The 17,267-nt window shown below is 36.4% G+C and overlaps 1 protein-coding gene across 10 annotated transcripts in view; it reads left to right on the top strand.

Annotated features, from left to right (window-relative positions):
- Nucleotides 1–17,267, top strand: part of LOC120628057 (obscurin-like) — a 153,485-nt gene that overhangs the window by 62,653 nt on the left and 73,565 nt on the right. The gene's annotated exons all lie outside the window — the stretch shown is intronic.

The following is a 17,267-nucleotide window of genomic DNA, read 5'->3' as shown; positions in this document are numbered from 1 at the left end:
TTTACCGGGCAAGACGACTTCTGCCGGTTCCGCTAGTAAGTTATAACTTTGACGTGTTTGGGCATCGTAGTGCCCATGTGAAGTGTTGCTCTGTTTATGGGCGATGGTTTTCCACTTACTATCAGGTGGACGATCACTATAGACTTATAATATATTTTGAAATTTTTTACGATACTGAGGCCAAAACAGATTTTTATTTCATTTTTGTCTGTCTGTCTGTCTGTTTGTCTGTCTGTCTGTCTGTCCGGGCATAACGTGAAAACTACTGAACAGATTTAAATAAAATTTGGTATATTAGTAGCTGATATTCCGGGTCAACATATAGGATACTTTTTATCCCGATAAACAATAAGTTTCCTCCGGGAAATGAGATCAATTTTACTTCATAACTCCGTTAAATTTGAACCGATTTTTGTAATTCTTTTTTTATTTGAAAGTGTATACTATTAAACATATATTGTCTAATTTTAATGAAGATCTGATAAATATTGTCGGAGATAAAGGACGTAACTCTTCATAAATAACAGCAAGTAGCAAGGCAAATGGGACAACGATTGAATCATGCGTACTAATATAATAAATGCGAATGTTTTTAAAGATAGATGTATGGATGGATGTATGTTTGTATGTATCAACTAAAATATTTACAACTTACTAACTCCGTATACCACGTGGAATTATAGTAGGTACATAGGTAGCTGCGATGATTGTGATGCTAGCATCAGATATATTCTAGCTTCTTGATCGACTTATACGTAGACGAAGTCGCGAGTGTGCGCTAGTAAGATATAAATGGCCATTGGACAAAAAAATAATTAGAGATCCAAATTTTTTATTCGATTCGCGTTTGAATAATTTCTCTCCTAATATTATGTGCCCGTAATATTGATAGACTCTTACAGTTGGACGGTGTTATTCAAAAGTTTTATTAACTTCTATACAAATATTTGAAGGACTTAATAAAATGCCTAAGTTCTCAATTCGACGTTTTAAGCATCATCATCATATCAACCCATTGCCGGCCCACTACAGGGCACGGGTCTCATCCCCCAATGAGGAGGGGTTAAGGCTTTAATCCACCACGCTGGCCCAGTGCGGATTGGTGGACTCCACACACCTTTGAGAACAGTACGGCGAACTCTCAAAAATGCAGGTTTCCTCACGATGTTTTCCTTCATGATGCAAGTGAACTTTTACATGCTTAAAACGCACATTACTTAGAAAAGTTAAAGGTGCGTGCTGGGATTCGAACTCGGCCTCCCGAAAGTGAAGTAGAAATCTCCTACCCACTTGGCCACCGCTAAATTCAATGCCTTACCTTATTTAATTTTAGGAGATTTTACTGTTTTTTCTCCTCTCCTTTCGTCATTTATGAACTATATTTTCTCTAGTCTGTTCTGGTGGGAGACTTTGGCCGCCCTGTGTCCTTTAAACTGAGGCGTAGGTTAAGCCTCTTGTGATACATCACACCGACAGCCACGCCTTTTAAACTGGAACACAGCTTTGCAAAAACTCTGGTTTGCGGCCGACATAAGCATGGCGGTAGGACTTCCCCGGACGAGCTCTGTCACAAAATGTTCTACTACTACTCAAATTTTGAATTTTGTAGAATGTTATGGTCTCTAATTTTGAATTTTGTAGAATGTTATGGCCTCTACACCGTCTGTATTGTTTATAGTTTCATGGGATATTTGTCAGTGCGCGAGTCCGACACACAGTCGGGCGGTTTTTTTTCAACTTACCACGAAGAGAGGTGGTAAATATTCCGCATTAAACCATCCATTCAGAAGTCGTAAAGCTTTATGGATTATTTACTGGGGAAGCCTGCTCGTGATAAAAATAGAGTTAATAGTGGCTGCAACAAGTTATGTTGGCAGGTCGTTAACTCCGCGAGTTATTTCACCAGTATTTCAGTTTGATATCGGGAGTTAACCTACATCTTATTATATTCATTGGCGATATCTAAGATGGTCAGAGACTTTTCCGAACCGATTGGGCCCCTTAGTCAGTGGCGTGCATTTAGCTTTTGACCAAGGTATGCATGAAGCAGGAAGATGGGATAAAATAAAAAAATAAAATAAAAATAGTTTATTTCGGTATGAAACAAAGTGGCATCAATATATCGCTGAAGCCTTCTTTTAAGAGTAGTATTACTACCCCTGTATCAGAAGACTCCGCTCTTCCATTACAATTAAAATAAACTTAACAAAATACATTAAAATGAAGGTAGGTAAACAAACAAAATAAGAGATACAATGATATACAAAAGGACAGACATGTTATAAAGAAATTTAAATGATAATAAAAATGGAATAATTCTAATACTTTACGAGTAAGACCAAAAAATTGGGGTAGGCAATGCTTTTGCGCATGTATAAACTGCTCGCCACTGCCCTGACTGCTACTCGTATCTCTCCTGGTGGTAAGTGATAATGCTGCCGAAGATGGTAACGGGCTAACCTATTAGGGAGTATGGCATTTATATTTAACCTAATCGTCATCTACGTCGCTCACGTCCGCAGGAAACACCTTTTATCTGCCTGCACGTGCGGGGTGGTGTTTAATGAGCGACGAACTGGCGGCACAAAAAAGCGTAATTTAAAAGAAATAAAAAAAGGAAAAAAAATATTCGCAGTATGGCTACACATGTTAAAGCCAAAGGCCCTTGTAAGGGCCCACTAAAAAGGAATGTGGGACCCTGAGTCTGCGTTCTGCAATTAAACATAGAAAGCATGCCACAACTAACTTTCTTCAAAACTATTACAAGAAAATAAAATCGACGTAGTCAATCTCCAGGAAACCCATACTGTCGGACCGTCACATGGTTGGCGAATCTGGACATTGACTTATAACTTGTTAATTTGTAGTTAATAATTTAAACCGCTTATTCGTAGAAAATGCCATAAGACAAGAAAAAAATACCGTCCCGGAACGCTAAAACGCTGAAACGTCTTGGTCGATAGGGTGGTAACTAGCCACGGCCAAATATAAATTATTTATTTACCACAATGTTCATGCAGCAATAACCATCATCATGAACCCACTACCGCACTACAGGGCTCGGGTCTCCTCTCGGAGGTCATCCCATTATCCAGGAAATACCCTGGATTCCAGTTTTTCCTGAATAATGGTCTATTTTTGTAATGTTTACAAAAATATCGGCATCATTTACGTAAAAGCTCCAAATTTCTATTAAAGATTTTCATCGGTTCAAACAAACAAACTTTCAGCGAGGCGTTTAATAATGGACACGGAACACGTTGTAAACCGCCCACGCTTATTATCATTAGTTTTAGATCCGGGACAATTATAGACAAGCGTTAAATTTATTACAGGAGTCTTGTTATGTTTACCCGGCTAAGTTTGTTGTGGGCTCTTCTTAGACCAGGGCGCGTTTGGAACCCTCGTAGCTTTAGGTTTAAGTTGGTGAACGAATTTATCACCATCCCCTTACAAACATGTAAACATATATGTATGAACGCGTCATAAGTGCCTGTGATAGGCCTACATGAATAAAGAAATTTTGAATTTGAATTTATGTCTTGTGGTGATACGGTGCTGGAGGATATTGGATATAAGCAGGCGTCACTTTGTGGAAATCCATGATATATTATGAAAATTAAGCTGAACTTGTGAACGAAGCCTGTAATACAGGTTTTTACCTAAATCAGGGACAGTGGATTTTAAATTGCACCATTACATACATTTATTACACACCAATATAAGTTGTGACGTACGCATTGTTGTTGTAATGCACACATGAAAAGTGACATCTATGTGCCTATTTCAATGAAGAGATACTTGACTTTGACTTTGACTTTGATACCAACAAAGCCAAAAGCACTATCCAAATGAGGACGAAGAAAATGTGCACCAAGGTCGCTGGCCAAGAAGGTCCAGACAAGAATCACAGTTGGTCGTCAGCAATGGGAAGGAGTAGATCTGTCAGTAGCCTTCCACTTCCAGCGTTTTGTCACGTAGGTCGTCCGGCGAAGTTCTAACACCGTGATTATTTCTGCCGCATTGTTTTCTGCCGCATTGTTGCAATGCTGTGTTCCGGTGTATCTTAGGCGAAAGACAAATGTACTGGCCATCTGACTCTTGGTATTGTTATCATAATTATATAATGATATTTTCCCATTACGAACTTGCGCTGTTTTCCCAGTGATAGCATTTCGAGTTTAAAAGACATCCGCCCCCAATCTTCACACTCCAGTCCGAGTTCATGGCACAGGGTTAACCAAATTACGCTCGGTTCCTCTCACTCACATTAAAACGTGCATATAGAGCGGAAAGTAGGTAAAACATTTTTAGAACGACTCCGGGTTTGAGTTTAGCTGTAGGGAAATTGGGTCGGCTTTCAATTCTGTCTGAAAAGATGACAGGTTTACTCGAACCTAATTACGAATCAACTATTTTAAACATCATTTCAGTAAGATGGTGGTATTTAGACGTTCTATCAATAAGTTTAACATAAAACGTAAGCTTTGAAAAATCTTAGTTTAGTTTTTAAATTAGTTAGTTTAGTTTTTAACTTAGTTTAATGTGAGATGGCGATAACAAAAAAAAAAAAAAAACACCCGGCTAAGTTTGTTGTGGGCTTCTTCTTAGACCGGGACGCGTTTGGAACCCTCGTAGCTTTAGTTTTAAGTTTACGAATGTGGTTATCGCCATCATCTCACTACCGTGTAATTCTTATGTACGCATCAAAAGTGCCACCTGTGGGCCTACTTGAATAAAGATATTTTTGACTTTGACTTTGACTTTGACTAAATTATAATGTAGAGATAAGCGAATTGGGAAATCATGATAGTAGGAAAAATACAACTAAAATATGCCTCGCCTCATAATCTCATTCATTACAATAAATTTGAGATTATTTGTACATAATAATTAAACTACATCTAATTATACCGTTAAAAGTTATCGGTTTCTTTTACTCCTTTCTTTAAGTTCCTCAAAATACTGAAGGCTATAAAAAAAACCAACGCGATAAATGAAGTATTTCGCTCGTTATCGTGACCACAAGATACGGGATCCGCACATACAGACAAACGGACGTCCAAGGCAGAACTTTTTTAAACAATTTTTTTAATAATTTAAATAATAAATCGACATTGCAAAATATCATGTGTTAAAAATAGTGTTTTTTCTCAACATTTGTCTATTTATATTCACTTATAAAAGCAATAAAAAATAAAAAAGTGTCATTTTAAGTTGGAGAATCTCACTCGGTGTGCGTAAACTGACAGTAATACCCACCTCAACGCTTCGCTTATGAGGCGTCCAATACCAGACTATGATCGTTTAGACGGGAGCAGTTATCTAAATAATTGAATTACCACCACCATCAGTGAAATAGAGAAGTTTGTAGGTCCTCACAAAAGTGCATTTAAAGGTTAAGAACATACAGAATTCGTGTACACGACTAATATTGAAGCATCAAAAACCACTCCACTTTAGATTGGTTTCTCGAACAGGCGGCTAGTCACTTCATTCATCACGCAGTTGACAGTAATTACTTTAACTGTTATAAACGTTTACCATATAATGACGAAAATGCGAAGAGTTTGTGAGGTAGCAACATTCCGCGTGTGTATAGTGAGACAAACTCGGGGCGTCTTTCCTGTGTTTAGATACAGTGCACAGTTCACTGCATGCAATAATGGCTTAATGAGGGTTTTGTTTGCCTTTAACTACTACCATATCCTGCGATCACTAACCCGTGTTCTCATAGTGGTGAATTTGGACAAACCCTCCCTTTAGGAGATGCCTTTAGGCGACCTGTGGACTGTGGACTGTGGGAGGAACACGAAAGGGAACAAAACTAACTTAAGATATAAGACATGAGTGTGTGATAATAAGCCCGTCTAAGATGGCCGCCGCCACAAAATAGCAGATTACTTACATATTTTTTTAAAACCCCCACAATATGGGTATGACAAATTTCAAATATAAGATGGCCGCCGCCACGAAGTATCGGATTATTTTTAATTTTCACAACCCTCAATATAATAAATAAATAAATAATATAATAAATATACTACGACAATACACACATCGCCATCTAGCCCCAAAGTAAGCGTAGCTTGTGTTATGGGTACTGAAATAGCTGATAAATATTTTTTTATGAATATAATACACATAAATACTTATAATACACAGTTAAACACCCAGACACTGAAAAACATTCATGTTCATCACACAAACATTTTCCAGTTGTGGGAATCGAACCCACGACCTTGGACTCAGAAAGCAGCGCTGCCCACTGCGCCACTCGGCCGTCAATAGAAGGCCGTCATAATGAAAGTCTATTTAAATTTTAAATTTATATAGTTTTGTATCATTACCCATCACTCATTCAAAACCGTGCATAACGCAATAGCCGCCGGCACATTAATTAAGACTTTACCACATAATTAAAGCCGCAATACGTATTTTCGTGTGCCACATTGGCCGCCAGCGACCCGGCTTCAGGAAGTGTGTCGTCGACAGCCACTCAGTTTGTTGACACGAGTGTCAGCTCGCTCGATTTATGAACTCGTAGGATTGGGATTAACTATCTTCCGACAGTCGCAGTCTATTAATTTGTACAGTCGATCTCAATTTTTCTTCAAATTGAAAAATGTTTAATTCACGTAGACCTTATTACAGACACTTATGAAGCTTTCATACATTTAACATGTTAAACTAATGTCGGTGATGGTGATAACTGCATTCGTTAACTCAAAGCTACGAGGGTTCCAAACGCGCCCTGGTCTAAGAAGAGCCCACAACAAACTTAACCAGTTTTTTTTTTGTTATCACCATCTCACAGTCTAGTTAATGTTGAGCTATGAAGTAAGAGCAATTCATACCCAAGCTTTTTTATCATACATGTAATCCTTAATATTATAATAAGATTTTTCTACAAGCTTACGTTTTTTAAAACTTTGAACTTATTAAGAGACATCTCAAGGATTTCATCCGGTAATTTGTTATAAATTTATATACAATTTACCCTTACCCTTAACCCTTAAATGTTTCTTCTGTGGCCTTAGTATAAGATTTTCTCCCTCTAAATCGATTGGTATAGAGTTTTATATGAATCCTTTTCGCATATCAAATTGTACCTTATTTTACAAGTTTCAGACTAGTTTGTGCGTTTTACAGATTTTTTATTCTACAAAATATGTTCTGCTAAAACAAGTTCTGCAAAAATTTGAGCTTTCAAAGCCATAAGGTACAGAAAACTTTAGGCTTAACTCCTCAAATTGATTTATTTATTTGTGAACAATAACATATCTTAACCACCAATTAATGAAACGATGATCACTGTAAAAGTATGAAACTGCGTAACAGTGATCACGCCCACCTCCAAAACTTAAAATTGATGGAGACAGGGAGGCATCTTCAAGGACGTCCTCCCTGCATGCTCTGTGAAGTGTTGCTTTGTTTATAGGCGATAGTTTTCGACTTACCATCGGATGGGAAAACTGCTTGGTCCATCAATTATTGCTATAAAGAAATAAATAGTTGGAAAATCCAAAAGTGCACGCCTCATAATCTCATTTATTACAATCAAATTGAGATTATTTGTAAATAATAATTAAACTACATCTAATTATCCCGTTAAAAGTTATAGGCTTCTATTCCTCAGAATACTGAACTAAAAAAAAACCAACTCGATAAGTGAAGTATTTCACTAGTTATCGTGACCACAAGATACGGGATCCGCACATAATGACACACGGACGTCCAAGACAGAACTTTTTTAAACAATTTTTTAATTAGTTTAAATAATAAAAAGAGATTTTAAAAATATAATCAGTGTTAAAAATACTGTTTTTTCTCATTATATTTATCTAAAGAGACAAGACATTATATTATCTAATATTATCTATCTTTTTATATTCACTTATAAAAGCAATAAAGAATAAAAATAGTGACATTTTAAGTTGGAGAATCACTCGGTGTGCTTAAACTGACAGTAATACCCACCTCAACGCTTCTCTTATGAGGCGTGCAATAATCCGAAAGGCGTACTAACTCCACCAATTCGCATTTAGCCAGCGCGTTAGAACCCTTCTCATTCGGAGAAGACCGGCCTAGCACAGCGGTGAACGGGCGGGTTCAACGCCCAGCAGATGCAATTTGGGGATTCATAATTCCCGAATTTTCTCTGGTCTGGTCTGGTGGGAGGCTATGGCCGTGGCTAGTGTTTTTTTTTTTTTTTTTAATAAATAAATATACTACGACAACACACATATCGCCATCTAGCCCCAAAGTAAGCGTAGCTTGTGTTATGGGTACTAAGATAGCTGTTGAATATTTTTATGAATATAATACATAAATACTTATTATATACATATAAACACCCAGACACTGAAAAACATTCATGCTCATCCCACAAACATTTTCCAGTTGTGGGAATCGAACCCACGGCCGTGGACTCAGAAAGCAGTGTCGCTGCAAACTGCGCCAATCGGCCGTCAAGTTACCTACCGACAAAGACGTGTCGATAAGCGACTTAGCGTTGCATTAGCGAAACTCTCAAGTTTTGAGTTCTCTGAAGTGATTCCTCTACAGATATATCCGAGGCTGACTGTCTTCGTGTCGCTGTCATTCAGTTTTTTGGACCGGTACCTCATACAATGGATGTCAGTCTGAGCAAACATTTGGCGCGCCGTCCACAAAAATAAATTCGTCCATTCACTAAGTAGCATGCAAAAAGAATATCCATATAGTATTCTATTATTTAGTCGCTGAATTTTACAGAACATTAGCATATGCCAAAAGCTACTTCGTCACCGTAGAGATTTTTATATCCCATGAGAAACCTGTAACTCGAAAAGAAGTGCGATAGCTCAGGAAATATTGTAAATATTCTAGTAACCGTGGTAGTGGTAACATGTCAACTCTTACCGAGGAATAATAAGGATCTGATGTATTATGAAAATTAAGCTTAATTTGCTATACTCCGCGAAAAGCAGGAGAATCTGGTCTAACCAGAGCCCACAATAAACATAGCCGGGTATAATGATGATACGTAATGTATTGGAAATGGTGACAGAAAATTTTCATACAAGGAAAGGCTAGCATACTTTAAAATGCACTCTTTAGAAAAACGCATGGAACTTCTAGACCTGCAGTTTGTTTATAAGATTCTAAACGCTAAAATTGACTGTCCTCAATTACTATCCAGTTTTAGATTTAGGGTACCTGTTAATTATCCCCGTAAACCTATAACTCCACTCTGTCCCCCGTTGCGTAGAACTGTTCTTGGTGCCAATTCCCCTGTTCCAAGATTATGTAAGACCCTAAACCACATTAGCACTGAAATTGATATTTACTCTGACTCGTTGTATAAGTTCAGAGATAAGATATTTTTATCATGGACCAATTGACCCTTATTTGCTGGTACCTTGATTTATTTTTCAGTGTGTGAGATATGTTGTTATTATATTCTCATTCACGATACCTTTTGTTTTCATGTTATGGTGTTATTGTATATTTTCATATGCTGTTTACTTTTAAGAAAACATTACACTTAAATAGAATAGTTAAAATTTTAAAAACGGTTGTATTAGTGTAAGTGTTTGTAAGTAAACCTAATAAATAAAATAAAATAAAATAAAAATACGTACAACGGACGGTTCCAGTACCAAGTACGGAGACAGCCCAGGAGGAAAAAAAATAAGTGATGAAGCGGCTTAATATGGAACGCGCTTGCCTAGGAGATTCCTATTCACTCTTTATTTGAAGGAACCCATATTATAAATATCGGGGAAGCCGGAAGGGCATACCAGATCTTTGCAGTACGAATTAGGAGTAAGGAAGCAAAACGCTTTGTACGAGTCCAACGGACATCAACTATGTAACGGTACAGATCGTTACGATGCCTTGCAGTTCGATGGTAGAAAGAACACAAGTTTTATATGGAAAAAAACATTAGTTATTTATAATAATCTGAGTTTTTATACTTCCTGGAATGAAGAAATTGGAGCAATTTTTTCCATAATTGAAGATTCAATCATCGTTCGGGTGCGCTGCCAATTTACAAAAATATCCCACCTACATTGCCTTCTTTTGCATGTCGTCCCAAATGCATTGATCCGTCGCGACCTATTCTTTGACGAATATAGTCGTGTCTGACGTCACTCTTCAGTGAGTCACAAGCAAATAAGTAAACTAATATTTTCTAGTAGGTACATGTCAAACTTCATCATCAAATCAACCCACTACCGGTCCACTACAGGGCACGGGTCTCCTCCTACAATGAGAAGGGGTTATGGCCGTAGTCCACCACGCTGGCCCAGAGCGGATTGGTGGACCCCGCACACCTTTGAGAACATTATCGAGAACTCTCAGACATGCAGGTTTCCTCACGATGTTTTCCTTCACCGTTGAAGCAAGTAATATTTAAATTATATAAAACGCACATAACTTAGAAAAGTTAGAGGTGCGAGCTGAGATTCAAACTCAGCCCCTCGAAAGTGAAGTCGAGCTCATACGCAATGCACTGTCACCGCTTTCCAAATGTGAAACATTAGCAGAGGAATATCTGCACTGAATCTGAATAAGGCTGTTAAATATGACAGTTTTATTAAACCAATACACCTTTTCGGTTTATACGCAATATCGTATCGACACGCTAAATCGCTTAGCGTGATGCTTTTTGCCCTTAGTTTGTAGTTGTAGGGTGGTCCCTACAGTCTTTGTCTATAGGGTGGTAACTACAAACTAAGGGTGGGCATAGGTAAGGGTACACAGGGGTAGTGAACACACTACTCTTTAAAAAAGGCGTCAGAGTCATATTAATACCACTTTGCTTATTACCGAAATAAACTGTTTTATTTACTAGTCACAGCCGGAGCTCTTTTACAATAGCTACTAATTTTATAAACGCGAAAGTGTTTGTTTGTTTGTCCTTCCTTCACGCCTTAACTAAGCCAATCATCTTAATTTTAGGTTAGAGCTAGTTAAAAGGACGGAGAGCGACATATATAATAAACTATGTAAATTACTTATAATAAAATTCCCTAAATTAAACTAATATTGTATTTATTTGAATTATAATACAGGATATAGTATCAAAGACGTGTTCTATTTTTAAATATTAGAAATAAATTTTAATGTTTATGTAAAAGTCATATTTTATTGATAAAATTAATAAAATGTTTTACAAATATTATTCACACAATAACAACATTCTTTTATGATTTTTAATCAAATAGTAAGATTATTGACTACTGACAATAATCTTACTCATTCAACGATATAAAAAGGCGGAGCTCGAATGTAAGGAGATTATTGTGTTTTGAATTTTGAAGTGAAATAAACGTCTATTGTGAGCGTCTTTATTCTCTTTTTTTCCTTACCATCTAATACATAGGCCAGTTTTTATCCGAAGAACGGTTTACGCGGGGCTTATGATCGCGGCAACAGCGTGTAAATAAATGAAAATGTCCGATGAAAATTAAAATTACACGTTTACTCCGGAAACGCTTAACCCATATATCCAATGTACCTATTACGAAGATCATGTGTGTATCAACGTGTTGTATCATGAATAATACACGTGTTACCATTTTATTCGTGTCACTTTCAATTTGGATTGTCGTGAGAGCAGAAAACAAGATTTAAATATATTTCTAGTCACAAGACGCTTCGTCAATGTCTTGTGATAAATAAACTTTCTCTGAACAAACCATTTTTTTGAAGTTATACTTCTTGACAAATTATGAGTAAATTTTTACGATGCGCGCGCACATCGTCACAAAAAACCGACACCCTGCAGTTAGGTATAGTCAAAGTAAAAGTAAGGCCATCTACGTATGTTTGCGTGAGAACTGTTATGTATTTATTTGTGATATTTGAATACCGTTATTAAACTAGTAATGCGTTATTAAATATTTTTTCTATTGTTATTGTCGTTTTTTCTACAAATGTAGAATAAAGTGAAAGATCAAATTTTTGAAAATATTTTTATCTTGTTACGCCAAAGAAGTGTAACTTCTAACGCGTGTTGTAACGAATCTACCCTACTCGCTAAATAAACAATATTTTAAAGAACGTAACCAGTCCGATCAAACTTGGCTCAGTAATTATGTTTAGTATTATAACCTGGCATTATAAAATAAAATCATTTTAACAGTTTTGTTTTTCATATATGCATTACGCCCGCCTCACCCTGCACCTTCTAAAAGGGGCGATGCGTTCGGACGCTCAGCACTCCGAAGCCGGTGTGCTAGTGTGTCTATATGAAATGTAGTGCGGATAATATGTAAAGACATTGCGGAGGCAAACGTTTCAGGGATAAAATACGTACTACTGATAATTTGAACTTTTAAAGAAGTGGTACCATAAAGACTTTTTCCTGTACTAAGAGGAAATAGTGATACATAGTAAATCCACTATGCCGTTTAGATATGAATGCCTGGAGTAGGGAGATGAAGTCGAATATGCTATGAAGTATTGAATGATGAGGATATGGAGACATGATGTTGATAATGGGATCTAGTGGTTATCTAGATCCCATTTTTATGTCTTTTAAGGAAATATGGTATTGTGAACTCGTTATTTCTGACGCTCTAAAAGTCTTGAGTTATTATGGGACAACAAGGTTGGGGTCTTAGCCTCTGGATGATAACGTGCCAGTATTATTTGACAAATTATGATACCTTACGGAGAGATCTTTAATAGGACCCAGTTGGTTTAGTTACAGTGTACATAACTACACACACACGTTTTTTATTCATACTAACAATTGGCGGACCAAGCGGTTTGCTAACAGGTTAGTAGGAGGAAAACCATCGTCTATAAACAGAGCAACACTTCACAGGGCATGCAAGGAACACGTCCTGCAGCATGTCGCCCAGTGTCCACCATAGGCGTAAGTGTTAAGCCTCATGTGCAAAAAATTCAAAATTCAAAATTCAAAATTCAAAATTCATTTATTTCAAGCAGGCCTAATACAAGCACTTTTGAAACGTCAAGTCTGTCCGTGTGTAGTGACTACCACCGGTTCGGAAGGCAGATTCTACCGAGAAGAAGCCGGCAAGAAACTCAGCAGTTTCTCTTTTCCAATGATTTCCAATGAAGACATATTCTTGGAAGTGTTAGAAGTTATATAGGATACTTTTTATCCAGACATTAAGCTCCGTTCCTTTGGGAGAGGGGCAGAAAGTGTTTGACGATTTTACACCATAACTCCGACAAATTATAACCGATTTAAATAATTATTTTTGTACTATTGAGGTTATAATATGTATTTAATTTTGCCCAAACTTTGTGTAGATGAATGTGGTTGAAGATAGAGGACAGAACTCCTCAGCGGACAGCATCAAACCATTAAGGCTTAGCTATACTAAATACTTTAATTTGTTTTAGAACTACAACTAAATTGAAAACCACATCAAAAAACAAAATCAAACGCAGACGACGCAACACGGTATGGGTATATAACTGCCATAACTTGTAGCGGTATATTAAAAAAACTAATTAATATATTTTTTCATATTTTTACCTTCACTACCAAAAAAAAAGAACTTAGGCCGCGCTCTGGTTCCGAAAATCGTATACTTACTTACATATTATATTATGTATTTCATTTTGTATAAATTATTTCCGTCTGCAACATTGGTAATAGAAGAATATTAATCCTTGCTCTAGTTTCTATAATAACGACAATGTGTGTTTGTTTGTTTTATATGATCCAAAACTAACTTCTAGTTATGCGTCCGTAAGCACGTGCGTGCGTAACTCATATTTAAACGCATTACGCAACTGTTGCGAAGTCGGACTGTTTCCAGAATGTTGATATAGGTTTTTGTTTGTTTGTTTGAAGACTGTCACATACGGCTTTTATATCATAAAAATGATCTATTTATTTACTCTTTAATCGTACACAACAACACGGTAAGGATAATAAAAAGTAAATAGACAAAAACACAAAGACTGAACAAGAAGTCAATAGGCGGATTTCTCGCTTAGAACGGATCATAAAAACAATAAGTAGTTAAGGATATATTTTGTCCTTGCATGCATGCATGTATGCATTAATAATTCTGATATAGTATGATAGTTAATCAGAAATTTAAATATCTATCAGCCTCGTATTTGTAGATATATTATAGTTATAGGAAAAATTACGAAAAATAAACGTCATTAAAGCAGTGAAATTTAATTCTAAATACGCACATAACCTAGAAAAGTTAGAGGTGCCGGGGTTCGAATAAAGCCTCTCGAAAGTAAAGCCGAACTCCCAATCACTAGGCTAGTCATGCTGTATTTATGATTTTACCTAGTCATAAAGAATTCTTCTCCTTTGTGACGGTAATTTACGAGGATCTGATGATCGGGTTCTCATATGTCGGATCAAAATTCATTTATTTCATGTAGGCCTAAGATATGCGCATTTAAAACGTCAAAGAAGTATATATATATCTCTTAGAAGGAACTCCACCATCGGTTCGGATGGTGGAGTTCCTTATCCAGAACAGAAGTACTAATTACAAAAATTTGTACTTCAAACAATCAATCAATATACTTTTATTGCATACCACAAAAAGTACATAAAAAAATAAAAGTATAACAAATGATATATCTAATATACTTATTCTAAATAAGGTTTTAAGTTGTATACGGGAGGACGACAGTCTAGACAAACCATACGGCACGCATTCTTTTGAAATCATCAAAATTCGCTTATTGCGTGGTTTCAGAGTAATTGCCAGGTACAATAATAATTGTTACTGATTCGAAAATTAGAAGCTTAGCAGATTGTTTTCGCAGCTTAGCTCGAAAGCGCACGAGGTCGTCGCCCACCAGTTCATTAGCCTACTGCACACTAGCGACAACACCGCACCGGCGACATGTCGCAAGACAATATGTTTCAGTAATAGTAGGGCTTATTGTGGCAGAGCTCGTCCGGGGTAGTACTTACCATTCTTATTTCTTTGCATGCCCTGCGCAACACTTGTCCTGTTTTTACACGCTTTATATTAGCTTCACCTGTATGTATGTAACCGACCCCTTTGAGCTCGATTTTGTCCCACTTTGAACGGTCAGATTTCTTTCAAACTTTGTAGACATATCGAGGACCGATGACAATACACTAATCTGAGAAGATTATTCCAATTTTCACTATAAAAAATAAGATTTTTTACTAATTACTACAGCGCCATCTAGACCCAAATGTAAAAAACCTATGGCGTTCGCGTACCTAACAAATTCCACAGAAAACATTAAGCTACTAGATGGTAGAGGGCGTTAGCTGTTACTTTTTTAATTTGTAAAATAAGATTTTTGTTAATTTATATAATTTTCAGCTATAGACACTAAGGCAGGTATGATGTTTATTTTAATTTCCAAAGCTCATCTTTAACTTCTCTCTTTGATCTCTATTTATCTCTTCGATGGTGAATGGGTTACGGATTAATTTTGCTCTAATAAAAATAATAGGTCAAGAAAAACGAAAAAAAATCGCTGTAATAAATAAACTAAACTAAAAGGTAGAAATTAGTTTAGTTTTTTTATACCAAGCGTGTTTTTTAGTTTGTTTGAACTATTTAATTTATTATTAAACGACGGTTTTCGGATCACCATCAGGATAGTGATCGGCTTTTACACCAATTAGTACCATTTAAAAATACTATGTTGCTTCAAGTAGGTACCAGTTATGTTTGCCACACAAGTGTTTTAGTATTATCAAATAACGAAAATGCGTGGACTAACATTTTTGTGTAGGTATACCTAGTTGATGTGTGTTCCTTGTACAGTCACCTAATGTTTAGTCTACGTGTTGACCGATATGATTATTATTTCCGTATGCTATTATTATTATATTGTTAATTACACCGTCTGCTGGTCAAAAGATCAGCATTAGTACACATTTTTAATTAACGAATTATAGTATCATATCATTATTGGTCAAAATTTATCTTCTGATAAGTATCGGAAGTCTAATAAAGAAGTCTAATATGTTTGACAAAAAATTTTATCCTTATTTTGACACTGGAACCAACAGTTTTGGTGTAATTTATAAAATTCGATAAAATTTTTTAAAAAATTAAATTTTGACCTTGAATAACTTTTCAACTCGTGGACAAATCAAAAAATGTTATGAGACCTTTTTTGTAGAGCGTTCAATTCTCTATAAAGATTGAAATAGCGATTTATAACTCAATCAGTCGCTTGAACGGTACAAAAATCAGAAGAAGCAAAAAAAATTTATCCTACATGTTATTCATATAAAAAAATGCGATGAAGACAATCTTAATACTAATACTAAGGGCTCATCTTTTCACAGAATGTTTTTTACACCCAAATGATACTTTTGAGCCTGTTTGGAAAAAAAATTTTTTTTTTTTTCATTATTGTTCACATTAGGTAACGTATATAGAAGGGCGACAAAAAGTTGGAAAATTAAAACTCGATGGTGTGTTCTGTCATTAAGCACTATTAACGCTAGACTTTCAACTTTTTCAGCTTTTTATAGAACGATCAAAGTCGGGCTGAAACTCAGCATCTGGGTCTTAAATCCATTAGCACAATTCGTTTTACGCACGTCCGTGTGTTTACCTACACTCATATACTTTCCAATCAATGGGGTTAGGACAACTTAGTCTGTGTACACTGACGTAATGTGTACTTAAATACATATTTTATTCAGTATTTTATAAATTGCTTATACGTTCCTGTATGATTCCGCGTGGAAACCGATTAGGGGTATGATACGGGTTAGCCCGTTACCATCTTATGAAAATTAAGCTTAATTTGGCTATACTCCGCGAAAAGTAGGATAATCTGTATGGTGTAATTTCGCACCCTCAGGAGATGTTGACTTTACAATGAATTCACTTGAATTCATTGTAAAGTCAACGAGCGAAACGTGTGTAGAGGGTAAATTGCCGAACATCTGTTTGGTGATAACGAAATAAATTAAAAATTACACCATACAGATTCTCCTGCTTTTTGCGGAGTATAGCTAATAAGGCTTCATTTTCATGATACATCATGGAATTCCGCAAAGTAACGCCTGCTTCTATTCCCAACGTTACCATTACCGTTACCGTAACCAGAGGTTACATAAGGCCTCATAAGAAGGCTCAGAGTCACTCAGCGGGCGATGGAGAGAGCTGTGCTCGTAGTATCTCTACGCGATCGAATCAGAAATGTGGAGATTCGTAGAAGAACCAGAGTTACCGACATAGCTCAACGAGTCACGAAGCTGAAGTGGCAATGGTCCGGGCACATAGTTCGGAGAAAGGATGGACGTTGGGGTC

Source organism: Pararge aegeria, chromosome 2 (genome assembly GCF_905163445.1).
Source record: "Pararge aegeria chromosome 2, ilParAegt1.1, whole genome shotgun sequence".
Classification (NCBI taxonomy): Eukaryota; Metazoa; Arthropoda; class Insecta; order Lepidoptera; family Nymphalidae; genus Pararge; species Pararge aegeria.
This window is presented reverse-complemented; position numbering and strand designations above follow the sequence as displayed.